This window comes from Lithobates pipiens, unplaced genomic scaffold (assembly GCF_037356315.1).
Source record: "Lithobates pipiens isolate NorthernLeopardFrog02 unplaced genomic scaffold, aLitPip1_a1.2 Scaffold_13, whole genome shotgun sequence".
NCBI lineage: Eukaryota > Metazoa > Chordata > Amphibia > Anura > Ranidae > Lithobates > Lithobates pipiens.
The window spans coordinates 529,840,879-529,860,161 of NW_027507718.1; the positions used below are offsets into that span (position 1 = coordinate 529,840,879).

The 19,283-nt window shown below is 44.6% G+C and overlaps 1 protein-coding gene across 1 annotated transcript in view; it reads left to right on the forward strand.

Annotated features, from left to right (window-relative positions):
* The first annotated feature begins 12,819 nt into the window (after positions 1 to 12,819).
* The window catches only part of LOC143975949 (NACHT, LRR and PYD domains-containing protein 3-like), a 93,759-nt gene continuing 87,295 nt past the window's right edge, over positions 12,820 to 19,283 (forward strand). The window contains exon 1 of the mRNA XM_077478478.1: positions 12,820 to 12,941. The gene's annotated coding sequence lies outside the window, so the exon portion shown is untranslated. The remainder of the gene's footprint in view (positions 12,942 to 19,283) is intronic.

The following is a 19,283-nucleotide window of genomic DNA, read 5'->3' on the forward strand; positions in this document are numbered from 1 at the left end:
CCTGTACGCCAGACACACAGAAGGGAGACGGGGCAAAAAAGGGGGGCAGCAGTGGGACTTTATATGAAACAAGACATTGGGGGTCAATTAAATCAATCAATAAAATAGTATTTTATTGGCGTTGCACGGGGAGATACTACAATACATTAACAATACGTCAATACTGTAATACATAAATCTTTTTGCAGAAAAAAATATACAATAAGATGAAATGTAAGTAGATAATAAATAGTAAATAAATATATATAAATAAATACTAAATAGAAAATATGTAGAAAAATATATATATATAATAGTAACATAGTCAATTTATAATATATAAGCATTAATATATGTACTTCATATTATCATAACGTAGTTGCACATCATTAGTAGCCGATCAATAGTATATCCCAAAGTGCATATATAGTGGAAACCAATAGAATGAATTGATGATTTAAATAGATACATCAAACCCATGGGGGGATCTTGGTTATTGGGGCATAACATCCACTGTGTGTCTAAATAATAGGGATGGAGCATTGTGTACCGGATGGTCACGGCTCATATAAAGTCCCACCTGTATCCTTTCTATAAGTACCTGTACGCCAATATGCCTGCCCATGCCATTCTGCCGACGTACATTGGCGTGCGGTGGTCGGGAACCGGTTAAACATAAGTAAAACACATAGCCAAGTATCATTCTACACCATTTTTTTATTGCGCATTCAAAAAAGAAAACAAATAAAATTAGACATGCTATCTGTCAATAGAACTTAACCAAAAAGTGCATTCTAGGCATCCAAAAATATAGAAAATATAACAAATCTAATCATTATTATTCAGCCAAAAAAATAAAATAAAAGCCTCATGCATGTGTCCTGCTTCTTAATATAGGGGGTCAACAATGCCAAGAGTTGGTGAAAGCAGGGGTCTGTCATTCGGAGAAAATTCCGAAAATCATCCCGATTATTCTCCTGGAGTTCCCACAGCAAAGGCATATGACATAATTGGTCACGATTAATAAAGCAACCAATTTTTGGTCCAAGAACTCCTCCTCCTCCTGTTCCTGGACTGGACTTGGGTCAAAGCAATAACTCCAAGGCCAATAATAAATAACACATTGTCTCCTCCGATTCCGCAACATGTCTGGTTGACGAAAGGCCGTTCAGAAACTAACTGAAAAGCACAAAATTTAAAGTGCAAACTAAAAAGCACAAATCAACACTCTACTAACATGAAATTAGCAGAAGGAGCCCAAAGGGTGGTGCCTGACAATTGAACTTCCCCTTTTCTGGCTCGTTGTACGTCACTACGTACGTGTTTGTTGGTCGACAATTTTGTACCGTTTGTATGCAAGACAAAATCCAAGTACATGCCCTTCGGACAAAAGTCGGAGGTTTTGTCTGCAGAAAATCCGATCGTGTGTACGAGGCTTAAGATTTTCTCTGAGTTGACCTTTCGTTTCATTAGACCTTTAACGAATGAACAAATTCATGTCGAATTAATTCTTTATTTTCGCTATTATATCTTTCGTATTAGTTGAAATTCGTTTTTTTTTTTTCCTTCGGACATTCGGATGCATCCAAATGTCTGAAAGATTTAAAATTCAGCCGAATTTCGATTCATTACGAAAAAAAACCAAAAAAAAAACCACATTGTACATGTCTACTGAAAACCTAAGTATGCCCTGAACATGAAGACCACCTTCTGGAGATCAAGTGATTAAAGAAAATCTTCCCAAAGGGGGTCACAGATCGTTGTAAGTAAATAAATATATAAATAAATAAATGGGATTATATATATATATATATATATATATATATATATATATATATATATATATATATGTATGTGTGTATATATGTGTAAGATAAGTAGTTGTGATAAATAAATGAATATAAGTAGAACCTCCAGCCTGCTATCTAGGATAGCCACCCAAATTTCCCCCCCCCCCAGGGATCCCATCCTCCACCTCCTCTTCCCACCGCAGTAAACCTGCCTAACCCCTTACAACCTCCTCCTATTCACCATCAGGGCCTTATTGTGCTAATGGAAAGTTTTATTGCTTTCGTCAATTATTCAGTTACAACCTCCCAGAAGGCTGGAGAGTAACTGAATATATTGCTATTTGTATCAGCACCCCTCACCCCCCAGAGCTCTGTGTTTATCTGCTTCAGTTGATTCACATGCAAATGTATACGTTGCCTGAAATATATTCTCAGCACTGGGTTTCCCTCTGGTGGTCATTACATAGAATGCACACAGGGTGTGGGAACAGTTTGGGAAGCCAGGTACTACTATGGGGGACCATTTTCAATGCAAAAAAAAAGAAAGAAAGGGGGGCAAAAAAGACAACAAAAAGGAAAAAAAAAAAAGATTAAAAAAGGGGGAAAAAAAGACAAAAAAAAGAAAGGAAAAAGAAAGGGGGGGGGGAGTAAGACAAAAAAAAAGAAAGGAAAAAAACCGAAAGACAATAAATGAAATGGCAAGGAAAAAAAAAAAGATAAAGAAAGGGGGGGAGACAAAAAAAGAAAGGGGGGAAAAAAAGACAAAAAAAAAGGAAAAAAAGAGATTAAAAAAGAAAGGGGGGGGGGGAAAAAAAGACAAAAAAGGAAAAAAAAGATAGAAAAAGAAAGGGGGGGGGGGGGAATAAGACAAAAGGAAAGGAAAAAAAAAAGAAAGACAATAAAAGAAATGGCAAGAAAAAAAAAGATAAAAAAGAAAGGGGGGGCGTGGTGGGACAAAAAAACAAAGGGAGGGAGAGACAATAAAAGAAAGGGGGGAAAAAAAAGCCAAAAAAAGAAAGGTGGGGGGGGGGAGAAAGAAAAAAAAGAGACAAAAATAGAAAGGGGGAAAAAATAAATATATATATATATATATATATATATATATATATATATATTTATGTGTGTGTGTATATCGAAATAAGAACCCTCCAGATTGTTCCAGGACAGGTCCAGTGTCCTCAGTGTCTGGTTATTTCGTATTCCAGATGCCAGGAACTGTCTGTCAGGTAATTATTAGACAAACTGTAGAAAAAGAGAAGAAATTTAATTTATTTTGAAATTTAATTAGGCGGAGTTCATTTCTCTTTATTAGAATCATTTATGTTAGGTCACTTGATAAAACTCCAATAAATATAATTTTATAGGGAAAATGTAATAATGGAGTGGACACACCAACATTGTCATCCATGTGTACAGGCGGTGATATCTCCATAACAAGATTATCACAAAATACCACCGACTCATATATATATATATATATATATATATATATATATATATATATATAGCACTTACCCCCGAAGGAGCTGCTGATAAATAATTGGGCCTGTACTCTGCTATTTCCACCCCCAAGTATTTGGCTCAGCCCGCTTGACACAGCTGTGTAACAGTGTTGGTGCAAAACCCAATAATAAAAGAGAGTTGAATAGTCACAGGTTATATTCACTTTACCTGTGTTGTCACCTGGGCATGCACTGCTACACCTGTCTGGAGAATGAATAAGCCTCACAACAGAATGTATTAAACCAAAAGATACATTTACTAGAACAGGTTCAAACATCAAACACAAGAACCGTTATTGGTATACAATTGTGAAGCAAATAGTTGTGAATGGCTATCACATGAGAGCTACCTGTATCGCTCCTGCAGGCGTGTCTGTCCAAGTGGGTCTAATGCTCAGGCAACAACCTCAGCACTGGGCACCTTCCCACTTCCAGTACACTGTGCAGACACCATAAGATCTGTAATGTGCTACACAGTATTAGAACAGAATGATAAGACAGTATTATTACTCAATACTCCCCCTACAGTCTCTAGTAGATAATAGCAACACTGCAAGGCCTTACAATAAGAAATATAATCTCTTGTCTTCTTTTCTCCAGCTAGCCATTTATACTGCAGTACTTATAATCCGCAGGATTTCCGACCAGTTAAAGCGGGAGTCCGCCGGGACTCCGCGTTTTTTTTTTTTTTTTTTTTAAAGCCAGCAGCTACAAATACTGCAGCTGCTGACTTTTAAAATAGTGACACTTACCTGTCCAGCGCGCCTGCGATGTCGGCACCCGAAGCCGATCTCTAGATCGTCACTCGGGTGCTGCCGCCGCCATCTTGGGTATGGGAATCAGGAAATGGAGCCTTTCGGCTTCATTTCCCGGTTCCCTACTGCGCATGCGCGAGTCGCGCTGCGCAATAAGGACGGATCGCCGCTGCCTCTGGGATCTGTGTGTTTCCCAGCAGGCAGCGGGGCACTTGCGGAAGGGGGCGGGCACTTGCGGAAAGGGGCGTAATCTACGCCCCTTTCCGCAGAGAGCTATCCCGGAAGTGGGTGCAGTTACCTGGATTATCCAGGTAACTGCACCCCCCTCCCCCCTGAAAGGTGCCAATTGTGGCGCCGGAGGGGGGGAGGATTCCGATGAGCGGAAGGTCCATTTTAGGGTGGACCTCCGCTTTAAGCAGTGTAGAATAACATAAAGCAGTAACTTCAATAGTGCAAAGTATTTGTGAACTCCTTCCCTGGGAATGTACTTCCAGCGGCAGTCACTTGGTAATGAAATCAGGCTTGAGGCCTATGTACGTGTAACTCTATTGAACTGAACTTTTCCCGTGGGACTACCGGTACCAGCAACACTATGCGATCAGTCTAAGCCCTTGTACACACGGTTGGACATTCTGACGGAAAATGTCCAATTGGACGGTGTTGTCGGATAATCGGACTGTGTGTGGGCTCCATCAGACTGTTTCCGTCGGGTTTTCCGACGGACAAAGTTTTAGAGCTGGGCTATAAAACTTTCCGACAACATGATCCGATCGGACTTTGTCCAATTGTGTGTAGAGAATTCCGATTGGACAAAGTGCTGCGCATGCTCAGATCAAATTCCTAGACCAAAGCTATTGGCTACTAGCCTGAACGTAGTCCCATCGTAACAAAATAACGCCATCACGTTACATACGATTGGATTTTCCGACAACTTTGTCCGACCGTGTGTATGCAACACAAGTTTCGGACAAAATCTGTCAGACAAAATCCGACGGATTTTGTTGTCGGAATGTCCGACCGTGTGTACAAGGGCTAAGTGTATGAAGTGCGGTCCAAATCTTCTGGGCAACAGCCCTCTCACCACACCAGGTCTGGATGGATGGATGGATGCCTCTGCTCCACAAAATCTCAGTCTATTTGCTGTGGCCACGCCTAGGGCTGCCACATCATCCCTTTAATCCGGGACACACATGAATTACACAGGTTCTGTGGCTGATTAAGCTGGTAATTAAACTCACTTGGCGCCTTATCTGCATTAACTCAGCCTCAGAACCTGTGTAATTTATGTGTGTTCTGGATTAAAAGGGATGATGTGGCAACCCTAGCCACGCTGTCACGCTGTTCCGTTTCACAAGATCACCGGGAGTCCTCAGTTACCTCCGTCAGGGTGTCTCTGGACCCTTCCCGATCCCGACCACCCTGCTGCCCCAGCACGCTGTGGTGTAAAGTTCTCCTCTGGCTTCAAATTCATTCCACACCATGTAGGCCGCAGCTCTGTGGGACACACACACTCACAGCTCCACACGTCCAGAAGAGAGAGAAGATGGCTGCGCCTTTTATTACCTACCTACCCAGCCACTCAGTGTTCATGGGTAAGTGAGTGGGCACTCTGGGTAGGCGAGTCCTTTTCTCTAGAAAAAAAAAAATTACTTCCTGTTAGGCTTTCTCTATGCGCTTGAAATAATAAACAAAGTCCATTTTACGTTTATACCACTAGAGGGAGCCAAATACCAATTTATAGCATTGTCCATAGTTTAGCATTACATAGCATTTGGAGGCAAAAATACCAGCGCTACATATATATATGTAGCACTAATCCCTGAAGGAGTTGCTGGTTTTGTTTGGGCTTACCGTTACCTCACCTGCTCTCCTCTTCATCTTAGGGGTCCCATTGGAAAGTAGCCCAGATGATGATGAATCCGACACTTAGTCCTTTTTTAAGATTTATTTAGGAATAACACAAAAAAGTCCTTCAATAGAGGGTTAGAGGATAAGGGGGAGTTCAGGCACCTAGTAATTGTGGATCAGAGGCACTAGTCAGATCCAGAGGACAAACGGCTCCACAGACTGGATCCAGCAGTCACTGGATAGGCCCCCCTCACTTGACCTAGCAGCCAATGAGATGCCAAACAAAGTCTCTGCCACAGACTTGTCAATTGAACTTAGAAATCTTGAGAGTTTTTAGGAAGAACTACCATACAGTACCAGACTCTTTCAGCCGACCCGTTGATACTGTAAGGATATTGATCCGGGATGCGTCCTCTAACCGAGTTTCCAGGCTCCTCCAGAGATACCAGCCTTCCGTTCGGTCCTCCACCGGGAAAAGTCCTCCCCTGGATCCTCCAGTTTTCTTGGCTGGATCCAGGGGAGGTTTTTCTCGCAGGCGAGACAGCACAGGATCACCCCTGGATCAGTAGGCCCCAAGACATTTCTGGGCCTACACTCTCAGTTGCAGAGCCTTGGGCCAGCCGTCCCTGAGGTGCAGGACCATGCGACACAGACCCCAGGCCAGGAGGGCCATGAGGTCGGGATAGCGGACCCCGGAAAAAAGAACCCACAAAAATGGTGTCGGTACCTTAAATACCCTCTCCCAGAATGCACAGTAGGGAAACCACACCCACTGAGCTATTTCCGAGCAAGAGGCGGCATTCAATGCATCCAGCCTGCTGCATTTCCACACTTACTGGCGGTGACAGCGACACCTATGGTCAAGTGGGAACCAGTGCAACCCAGCCAGCCTGGTACAGAAACCAGAACTCTTAGTCCTTGTACACACGGTTGGACATTCCAACAACAAAATCCATCGGATTTTGTCCGAAACTTGTGTTGCATACACACGGTTGGACAAAGTTGTCGGAAAATCTGATCGTTCGTAACATGATGACGTTATTTTGTTAGGACGGGACTAGGTTCAGGCTAGTAGCCAATAGCTTTGGTCTAGGAATTTGATCTGAGCATGCGTGGCACTTTGTCCGATCGGAATTCTCTACACACAATCGGTCAAAGTCCAATCGGATCATGTTGTCGGAAAGTTTTATAGCCCAGCTCTAAAACTTTGTCCGTCGGATATTCCGACGGAAACAGTCCGATGGAGCCCACACACAGTCGGATTATCCGATAACATGGTCCGATCGGACATTTTCCGTCGGCATTTCTGACCGCGTGTACAAGGGTTTAGAGAGAATTAGCCCCCGTACACACGGTCGGAGATTCCGACAACCAAATCCGTCGGATCTTGTCCGAAACTGTTGCATACACACGGTCGGACAAAGTTGTCGAAAAATCCGATCATTCAGAACGTGATGACGTAATTTCGTTACGATGGGACTACATTCAGGCTAGTAGCCAATAGCTTTGATGTAGGAATTTGATCTGAGCATGCGTGGCACTTTGTCCGATCGGAATTCTCTACACATGATCGGAGTATGTCCGATCGGAGCATTTTGTCGGAAAATATTTCCAACAAGTTGAAAAATTTGGTCCGACGGATATTCCGATGGAAACAGTCCGATGCAGACCACACACAGTTGGAATATCCGACAAAACGGTCTGATAGGACACATTCCGACGGAATCTCCGATCGTGTGTACAAGGGCTTAGTCTGAGCCAAACTACAGCTTCAACTAAATTTGAAAAAATAATAGCGTCTGCCCATCAGGAGCAGGGCGCTATATATATATATATATATATATATATATATATATATATATACAGTGGTGTGAAAAAGTGTTTGCCCCCTTCCTCATTTCCTGTTCCTTTGCATGTTTGTCACACTTAAGTGTTTCGGAACATCAAACCAATTTAAACAATAGTCAAGGACAACACAAGTAAACACAAAATGCAATTTGTAAATGAAGGTGTTTATTATTAAAGGTGAAAAAAAATCCAAACCATCATGGCCCTGTGTGAAAAAGTGATTGCCCCCTAAACCTAATAACTGGTTGGGCCACCCTTAGCAGCAACAACTGCAACCAAGCGTTTGCGATAACGTGCAATGAGGCTTTTACAGCGTCCTGGAGGAATTTTGGCCCACTCATCTTTGCAGAATTGTCCTAATTCAGTTACATTAGAGGGTTTTCGAGCATGAACGGCCTTTTTAAGGTCATACCACAACATCTCAATAGGATTCAGGTCAGGACTTTGGCTAGGCCACTCCAAAGTCTTCATTTTGTTTTTCTTCAGCCATTCGGTGGTGGACTTGCTGATGTGTTTAGGATCATTGTCCTGCTGCAGAACCCAAGTTCGTTTCAGCTTGAGTACACGAACAGATGGTCGGACATTCTCCTTCAGGATCTCTTGGTAGACAGCAGAATTCATAGTTCCTTTTATCACGGCAAGTCTTCCAGGTCCTGAAGCAGCAAAACAGCCCCAGACCATCACACTACCACCACCATATTTTACTGTTGGTATAATGTTCTTTTTATGAAATGCAGTGTTCCTTCTACGCCAGATATACTTGGACACACACCTTCCAAAGAGTTCCACTTTTGTCTCATCGGTCCACAGAATGTTGTCCCAAAAGTCTTGGGGATCATCAAGATGTGTTGTGGAGAAATTGAGACGAGCTTTGATGTTCTTTTTGCTCAGCAGTGGTTTTCTCCTTGGAACTCTGCCATGCAGGCCATTTTTGCCCAGTCTTTTCCTGATGGTGGAGGCATGAACGCTGACCTTAACTGAGGCAAGTGAGGCCTGCAGTTCCTTGGACGTTGTTGTGGGGTCTTTTGTGACCTCTTGGATGAGTCGTCGCTGCGCTCTTGGGGTAATTTTGGGCGGCCGGCCACTCCTGGGAAGGTTCACCACTGTTCCATGTCTTCGCCATTTGTGGATAATGGCTCTCACTGTGGTTCGCTGGATTCCCAAAGCTTTGGAAATGGCTTTATAACCCTTTCCAGACTGATAGATCTCAATTACTTTCTTTCTCAATTGTTCCTGAATTTCTTTGGGTCTTGGCATGATGTGTAGCTTTTAAGGATCTTCTGGTGGACCTTACTGTGTCAAGCAGCTCCTATTTAAGTGATGCCTTGATTGTGAACAGGTGTGGCAATAATCAGGCCTGGGTGTGGCTAGAGAAATTGAACTCAGGTGTGGACAACCACAGTTATAGTATGTTTTTAACAAGGGGGGCAATCACTTTTTCACACAGGGCCATGATGGTTTGGATTTTTTTTCACCTTTAATAATAAACACCTTCATTTACAAATTGCATTTTGTGTTTACTTGTGTTGTCCTTGACTATTGTTTAAATTGGTTTGATGTTCCAAAACACTTAAGTGTGACAAACATGCAAAGGAACCGGAAATGAGGAAGGGGGCAAACACTTTTTCACACCACTGTATATATATGTGTGTATGTAGTGCTGGTATTTTGGGGGTTATGAGTAATTTTCTATCAAAAAAAATTATGATTTTTACATGTAGGAGAGGAGAGCCGGTGTTCTGGCATATACCTGTAGTGTCCTGCCATCGGATACTGTCCCCCCCCCCCCCCCCCCCCCCGTACTGCGCATGCTCAGCGCTTCATTCCCAGGTAATTTTTATTTATTTTTTTGCCACTGTGCACCGCGCTTCTTTAACTGGTAGTTGAGCGGTCATGCAGCACTGTACCCAAACGGAATTGATATCATTTTTTTTTCCCCTCACAAATAGATCGTTCTTTTGGTGGTATTCGATCACCACTGGGGTTTTTATTTTTTGCAATTTGTTTTGAAAAAAAAAAACACAAAGATTTTCTAACTTATGATATTAAACCACTTCAATACCGGGAATTTCCCCCCCCCCCCCCCCCCCCCCCCCTTACTGCCCAGGCTAATTTTCAGTGTTCAGCGCTGTAACATTTTTGAATGACAATTGCGCGGTCGTGTGACGTACGTTCTATCCAAATAAAATTTTGATCTTTTTTTTTTTACCCCACAAATAGATTGTTCTTTTGGTGGTATTTGATCACCACTATAGTTTTTTATTACTATAAACAAAAAAAAGATACTGATACTTTTGAAAAAATAAAAAAAAAATAAAAACAATATTTTTTACTATTTGCTATAATAAATATCCCCCCAAATTTTTTTATATATATATATATAACTTTTTCCTCAGTTTAGGCCGATATGTATTCTTCTACATGTTTTTGATAAAAAATAAAAAAAAATCGTATATTGATTGGTTTGCGCAAAAGTTATAGCATCTACGAAATAGGGAATAGTTTTATGGCATTTTTATCATTTTTTTTTTTTTACTAGTAATGGCGGCAATCTGTGATTCTTATCGTGACTGTGACATTCTTATCGTGACGGACACATCGGACACTTTTGACCCTATTTTTGGACCATTGACATTTATACAGCGATCAGTGCTATAAATATATACTGATTACTGTGTAAATATCACTGGCAGGGAAGGAGTTAACACTAGGGGGGGGGGGGCGATCAAGGAGTTAAATGTGTTCCCTAGGGAGTGATTCTAACTGTGGGGGGAGGGAACTGACTAGGGAAGGAGACCGATCGGTGTTCCTATATACTAGGAACACACGATCGGTCTCCTCTCCCCTGACAGGATGTGAGTAAACACACACAGTTCCTGCTCTGTGACCGGCAGTCGTGGGGGGCCCGGCAGACATCGCAGCCCGCCGGACACACGCAAAAAAAAAGATCCCAATAAGTGTATAGAGATTGGTTTGTGTGAAATACAAGCATCTACAAATTACTAAATTTTTTTTCATACTAGTGCTAATCAGCGACTTACAGTGGGACTGTGATAGTGTGGCGGATAATCTGACACTAGCTGACACTGGGGGGGGGCTCAAAAATGTCTGTAATGCATCAAAACACGCATGCAGAAACGCATCCGGAACGGATCTGAGGTTGCGATTTTGTGGTGTGAACCGGCCCTCGTGCCTTACAATGATAAAGTGGAACTATAGGATAGAGTAAGGGAAGGTTAGAACCCCATGTCAGATTTGTTTTTGTGTCTGAACCTCATTAGGGAAATTTCCCTTCAATTCCTGTCCCATAGCCAAACAGGAAGTGAGAGGAAATCCCTGAAAATTAAGGGAATCCCCCCTCCCCCCCATGCAGGGGCACTAATTCTCTCACTTATACCAATGATGGGTCACTATTCCTCCCAACTGATACCAATGATGGGGCACTATTCCTCCCACTGATACCAATGATGGGGCACTATTCCTCCCAACTGATACCAATGGTGGGGCACTATTCCTCCCACTGATACCAATGATGGGGCACTATTCCTCCCACTGATATCAATGATGGGGCACTATTCCTCCTCCTGATACCAATGATGGGGCACTATTCCTCCTCCTGATACCAATGATGGGTCACTATTCCTCCCTACTGATACCAATGATGGGGCACTATTCCTCCCACTGATATCAATGATGGGACACTATTTATCCTCCTGATACCAATGATGGGGCACTATTCCTCCACTGATACCAATGATGGGACACTATTCTTCCCACTCATACCAATGATGGGGCACTATTCCTCCCACTGATACCAATGATGGGTCACTATTCCTCCTCCTGATACCAATGATGGGTCACTATTCCTCCCACTGATACCAATGATGGGGCACTATTCCTCCCACTGATATCAATGATGGGACACTATTCATCCTCCTGATACCAATGATGGGGCACTATTCCTCCACTGATACCAATGATGGGACACTATTATTCCCACTCATACCAATGATGGGGCACTATTCCTCCCACTGATACCAACGATGGGGCACTATTCCTCCCACTGATACCAATGATGGGGCACTATTCTTCCCACTGATACCAATGATGGGGCACTATTCCTCCCACTGATACCAATGATGGGGCACTATTCCTCCTACTGATACCAATGATGGGGCACTATTCCTCCCACTGATACCAATGATGGGGCACTATTCCTTTCACTGAAACCAACGATGGAATGCTATGTAATTTGTTTATTCCCACTGACCACTAAGACTAAGCCCTTGTACACACGGTCGGAAATTCCGACCACAAAATCCGTCGGATTTTTTCCGAAACTGGTGTTGCATACACACGGTCGGACAAATCCAACGGGACTACATTCAGGCTAGTAGCCTATAGCTTTGGTCTCGTAATTTGATCTGAGCATGCGTGGCACTTTGTCCAAACGGAATTCTCTACAAACGATCGGACGAAGTCCGATCGGATCTGTTGTTGGAAAATTTTATAGCCCAGCTCTCAAACTCTGTTGGTCGGAAAAAGTCAGATGAAGCCCACACATGGTTGGATTATCCGACAACACGGTCCGATCGGACATTTTCCGTTGGAATTTCCGACCGTGTGTACAAGGGCTAAGACATTGTTTACTTCCGCTGACACCCGGGGCATTTTCTACTCTCCCTGGCCACACTTCCAGCCCCCCTAAAGTCTGAAGGACAATGTTTAGAAACTTTGGAGACCCCCTTGGGGAGGGTTTAATAAAACTTGTGAATGCAAAATCCGGTGCATCTCTGCATAGTAATAACCAATCAGCTTCCAGGTTTTATAGTCAAAGCTTACTTGAACAAGCTGAAGTAAGAAGCTGATTGGCCGCTGTGTACAGCTGCACCAGATTTTGCATTCACCAGTTTTAGTAAATCTCCCATCCTGTTCCAAAGGACCAAGGGCCATCGGGGCATCCACGGGACCCTGGGCTTTTGGTAATATTATTTAAGAAAAATCTGAGCAGTCGGATGCAATGCGATACGGAGGACTCAAGACGTGAAAGTAATAAGCAGAGGATCATTGGCAGACCTACAAGGAGGTGGAATGTTGACTATCAAGTCTGAAAGTGAAAGTCTTTAGTTCCGGTTTGAGGACCTCGGCTGCACGCAAAGCTCTCTGTGTTTTCTGTGTTCTGCTGAAATCTCTCCTAACAAATCAGTCTCACCTGGAAGGTAAGACTAAATGTTACCTTTTATAATACACCAAATGGGGCATGAGGTTGGGTGGATCATCCACATGTGTATTAGGAGGGATCTCTATGGTATAGAGCAGTGATTCTCAACCAGGGTTCCTCAAGAGGTTGCTAGGGGTTCCTTCAGCATTGGGCCATTTCTGCCCCTCAGATAAGTTCCCACCAGGGCTGGACTGGGACAGAAATTTGGCCCTGGACTTCATCCAGACCGGCCCACTTACATTTTGAGTGTCCCATCAGCACTCCCTTACATCAGAGTGTCCCATGAGCAGCCCCCTTACATCAGAGTGTCCCATCACCGGCCCCCTTACATCAGAGTGTCCCATCACCGGCCCCCTTACAACAGAGTGTCCCATCACCGGCCCCTTACATCAGAGTGTCCCATCACCGGCCCTCTTACAACAGAGTGTCCCATCACCGGCCCCCTTACAACACAGTGTCCCATCACCGGCCCCCTTACAACAGAGTGTCCCATCACCGGCCCCCTTACAACAGAGTGTCCCATCACCGGCCCCCTTACAACAGAGTGTCCCATCACCGGCCCCCTTACAACAGAGTGTCCCATCACCGGCCCCTTTACAACAGAGTGTCCCATCACCGGCCCCCTTACAACAGAGTGTCCCATCACCGGCCCCCTTACAACAGAGTGTCCCATCACGGGCCCCCTTACAACAGAGTGTCCCATCACGGGCCCCCTTACAACAGAGTGTCCCATCACGGGCCCCCTTACAACAGAGTGTCCCATCACCGGCCCCCTTACAACAGAGTGTCCCATCACCGGCCCTCTTACAACAGAGTGTCCCATCACCGGCCCCCTTACAACACAGTGTCCCATCACCGGCCCCCTTACAACAGAGTGTCCCATCACCGGCCCCCTTACAACAGAGTGTCCCATCACTGGCCCCCTTACAACAGAGTGTCCCATCACCGGCCCCCTTACAACAGAGTGTCCCATCACCGGCCCCCTTACAACAGAGTGTCCCATCACCGGCCCCCTTACAACAGAGTGTCCCATCACCGGCCCCCTTACAACAGAGTGTCCCATCACGGGCCCCCTTACAACAGAGTGTCCCATCACGGGCCCCCTTACAACAGAGTGTCCCATCACCGGCCCCCTTACAACAGAGTGTCCCATCACCGGCCCCCTTACAACAGAGTGTCCCATCACCGGCCCCCTTACAACAGAGTGTCCCATCACCGGCCCCCTTACAACAGAGTGTCCCATCACCGGCCCCCTTACAACACAGTGTCCCATCACCGGCCCCCTTACAACAGAGTGTCCCATCACCGGCCCCCTTACAACAGAGTGTCCCATCACCGGCCCCCTTACAACAGAGTGTCCCATCACCGGCCCCCTTACAACAGAGTGTCCCATCACCGGCCCCCTTACAACAGAGTGTCCCATCACCGGCCCTCTTACAACAGAGTGTCCCATCACCGGCCCCCTTACAACACAGTGTCCCATCACCGGCCCCCTTACAACAGAGTGTCCCATCACCGGCCCCCTTACAACAGAGTGTCCCATCACCGGCCCCCTTACAACAGAGTGTCCCATCACCGGCCCCCTTACAACAGAGTGTCCCATCACGGGCCCCCTTACAACAGAGTGTCCCATCACGGGCCCCCTTACAACAGAGTGTCCCAGTACCAGCCCCCTTACATCAGGATGTCCCATCAGCACCATCTTACGTCACAATGTCCCATGTGCAGCCCCCTTACATCAGAGTGTCCCATCACCAGCCCCCTTACATCAGAGTGGCCCACTGAGCCATCGGCCCACCGGGAAACTCCCGGTAGTCCCGATGGCCAGTACATGCCTGGTTCCCACTGACTCCATTGATCTTTTTAGCTATCTGTAAGGAGGTAATTCTTCCCAATGACCACAAGTGTAAGGACCATTCTTCCCGCTGACCATCACACTGATGTATCATGAGTTGTAGATTTCTATTTTTTATCAGGGGTTCCCCCGAGACCGGAGAACGATTTCAAGGGTTCCTCTGTGTTGAAAACATTGAGAAAGGCTGGTGTAGAGTTTAAGCTCGGTATGGTATTCAGTCTATTGACATCTGGATCTGGCATTGGGAGCCAAGCTAGGATCCTTTTTCTGGTTTCGATAAAGCCACAAAGTGAAGAATAATTTGACTTCTTTCTATGTTTTGGGCATTACAGCCAGATGGTTAAAGCCTCATACACACGATCGGACTTTGCTCCATCGGACTAAAGGCCCGTACACACGATCTGACTTTTTGACAACAAACATGCAAATTAGCTGTTTTGGAGCAACATCCGACCGTGTGTACGCTCCATCGGACAAACTTTTTCAGAAGTTGACCAAAGGTGGCACTGGAGTGATTGAACGTCCTCTTTGCAGTGTCATCAGTACTTTGAAGCGTCACTACGTTCATGTTTGTAGTATAAAAAGTCCGATCGTGTGTAGGCAATACAAACTTATAGGACACACGATAGGACTTTGTACAAACTTTCCCTTGGATTTTTGTACAAAGGGCGTCGGCCGAGAACTTGTATTGCATACACACAGCAGGACATTTTCAGCCAACTTTCACCAAATCATGTGGTTTTTCTGCTCTTTACCGCCACCTTTGGTCAACTTCTGTATTGTTGTCTGATCTTTTGCATTGGTTCTGAGCATGCGTGTTTGTACTTTGTACAAAAGTCCGATGGTTTTCTGTACACACGATCAGACTTTGCTCCATCGGACTTTTGTTGCCAGAAAGTTTGTCCGTTCGCACAGCCAACAAAAGTCAGATGAAAACCAAAAAAGTTTGTCCGATGGAGCGTACACACGGTCGGATGTTGCTCCAAAACAGCTAATTTGCATGTTTGTTGTCAAAAAGTCTGATCGTGTGTACAAACAGGCATGCTCAGAACCAATGCAAAAGATCAGACGACAATACAGAAGTTGACCAAAGGTGGCAGTAAAGAGCAGAAAAACCACGTGAATGGTGAAAGTTGGCTGAAAAAGTCCTGCTGTGTGTATGCAATACAAGTTCAGGGCCGACGCCCTTTGTACAAAAATCCAAGGGAAAGTTTGTACAAAGTCCTATCGTGTGTATGAGGCTTTAGAATGACAAGAGAAGGAACAGTAGCAAATAGTCCATGCCTATCGACCTACGGAGTGTAGCCACCTGGAGTAGGTACTGACCAGGCCGAGGAGGCTCGTCTGCAGTCACTAGAACCATCACTGAGAATCGGTATACAAATCCACAGGTCACTGTTTCCAGTGAAAGAGCCCATGTTGCGCTGCAGACCTTATTGGCAGGATGCCGGCTGGACGGATCTCTCATTCTCTCCCACAACTCCATATGGTGAAGTGGTGTTCTGGGTAAAACAACTATAAAAGTCCCAGTTTATATGAAAAAAATCTTCTTCCCCAATAGGGGACTGCAGACGTGTTTTCACACCACTCCTGCAGGATCTCTACAACACTTTATTGAATAGAGATAGACTGGGGCATATACCTCGAGCATTGGCGGAGTCAAATATACCCATATGGTCCTGTACAATTGTTTGTTCTTTTATCAAATGTTGCCCAGCGGCTATTGTTATATATGTTAACAGTTTTATTCTACAGAAACTTTGTATCCACACACCCCTGAAGAAGGACACGCTTTTCTAAGCTCCGAAACGCGTAGGGTGTTTCTGTTCAAATGAATGATACGACATAGCATCAATACTGGTTGTATATATACCTGTTGGTGTACTTTTTAATGTATACTGTATATTCAATTACCTTTTGTTGGTTTTATGTAATAAAATAATTTGTATACTATTATAATTTGTACGTGCCTTAAAAGTCCACCCCCAGGGGACCCCCTCTCTTTTTTTGTTGTGATGTTGCGGTAGCAGGTATCAACTTATGTTACTATATGCCCGTACTGAACGTTATCAAAACTATTCTCTAGAGAAGAAATAAAAAAGGAAGAAAAAGAGAACTAGAAAAGAGAAAAAGAAGGAAAAACCAAGAGAAAGAAAAGAGGGGAATAGAGGGGGGGGGGGAGATAGAGGTGGGCATGCACATGGATTTTAATAGCATCCCAGTCTTATGCCATTAAATGCCAAATACACACGCAGGCATTCCGACTGTAGATGTTCGATGTCAGCATGTTGTCGGAAAGTCTGACCGTGTGTAGGCTCCAATGAACATTTGCTGTCGGCATTTCCGTCCGCAAATGTTTGAGAGCAGGTCCTCAAATTTTCCGCTTTAATGGCATCCCAGTCTTGGTCCGTAGGGTTCAATATTGAGTTGGCCCGCCCTTTGCAGATAAAACAGATTCAACTCAACTCTTCTGGGAAGGCCGTCCACAAGGTTTAGGAGATGTGTCTATGGGAAATGTTTGACCATTCTTCCAGAAGCCCAGTTGTGAGGTCAGGCACTGTTGGACGAGAAGTCTTGGCTTACAGCTTCTAATTCCTCCCAAAGGTGCTCTATCGGGTTGAGGTCAGGACCTCTCTACAGGCCTGCCAAGTTCCTCCACCCCAAAGATACCTTAAGCCCCTGTACACACGGGTCGGACATTCCGACAACCAAATCCATCAGATTTTGTCCAAAACTGGTGTTGCATACATACGGTCGGACAAAGTTGTCGGAAAATCCGATATCTGATTTAGAACGTGATGACGTTATTTCGTTACGATGGGACTACGTTCAGGCTAGTAGCCAATAGCTTTGGTCTAGGAATTTAATCTGAGCATGCGTGGTACTTTGTCCGATTGGAATTCTCTACAAACGATCAGATAAAGTCCGATCGGATCATGTTGTCGGAAAATTTTACAGCCCAGCTCTAAAACTTTGTCGGTCGGATATTCCGACGGAAACAGTCCGATGGAGCCCACACACGGTCAGATTATCCGAAAACACGGTCCGATCGGACATTTTCCGTCGGAATGTCCGACCGTGTGTGCAAGGGCTAAGAGTTCCCTTCACTGGAACTAAGGGGCCAAGCCCAACCCCTGAAAAACAACTCCCCACACCATAATCCCCCCTCCACCAAATTATTTGGATGGGTGGCCAAATACATTTGCCAATATAGTGTGGTTATACAGTTTTTCTAAAAACAGGCCCTGTAGAATAAAATGCTAGCAGTTGTCATTTATAAAAATAAAAAAAAAGGAAATTGAAAAAATATTTTTCATAATTTCTTCATTTTCCAAAAAAAAAAAAAAAAATTACAAAAAATTACAACTTCAAAAAACTCGCCATGTCTCTTACTAAATACCATGGAATGTCTAATTTCCAAAAAGGGATCATGGAAGGGGGGGGGGGGTATTTTTGCTGTCCTGGCATTTTAGGGCCTCAATAAATGAAATTTGCACTCTGCAAGAGCAGTTGCTCCAGAGCTTAGTAAATGAGCAGAAGCTCTGTTGATGTTCATCAGCCAATCAATCATCTAAGCAAGCAAACATTCAGTTTTTTTTTTTTTTTTTCAATAGGAGTTCTGTAATTTCTCAGGTTGCCAGTAAAAAATGTGCTCCGCCAGTAAATTTGCAATGTTTTGTCAGTAAAAAACGCTGCAGGAGGTTGGCAACCCTGCCCCCCCCCCCCCCCCCCTTGCCTCCACCTCCACCTTGTCTCAGCTGTTGGTAGCAGAGAGGAGGACAAAGCTCCTCTGCCAGATCCTGTGCTTCTCTTTTCAGCTGTGAAGGGGATCATCTCATGCCCCCCCCCCCACCCCCGTCTCAGCAGGCTGTAGGAGATAAGAGGACAGAACTACTCCTACAGACTCTGCTCCTCTCTGTGCAGCCGCAGCACCCTCTAGTTTCCTGCCTCCCCTGGTCTCAACAGACTCTGGCCCTCCTGTGGTCCTCCTCCAGACCCTGCAGTTTCTACTTCTCAGCTCCAGGGCCGTCTTTAACATTGACTGGACCCGGGGCAAAATTTTTCTTGTGGCCCCCTCCCCTATGCAGCGATTGCGATTGGTTGCCAGCAGTTACAGCATATCATTACTGGTTACTAACTGGTTGCTAGAGGTTACAGCACACATTACAGCTCACTGATTAGTTGCTAGAGGTTACAGCACATGAGTTCTGCTTGTTGATTGGTTGCTAGAGATTACTGTACAGTAATACTGCTCACTGGTTCCTATAGGTTACAGCACATCTTCTCCTCACTGCAGGGGGGCATGATATATATGAATGTCACCTTTATTTACATATCAATGCCACCGGCCTCAGCTATTTACATATGAATACCGCTGCTATTTACATATGAATAAAGGTTATTTACATGTAAACACATGGTCTGCAGGTGAGTCACCCGTACACAACAATAGGGCAGAGCTGGACAGCATTAGTAGCATGACTT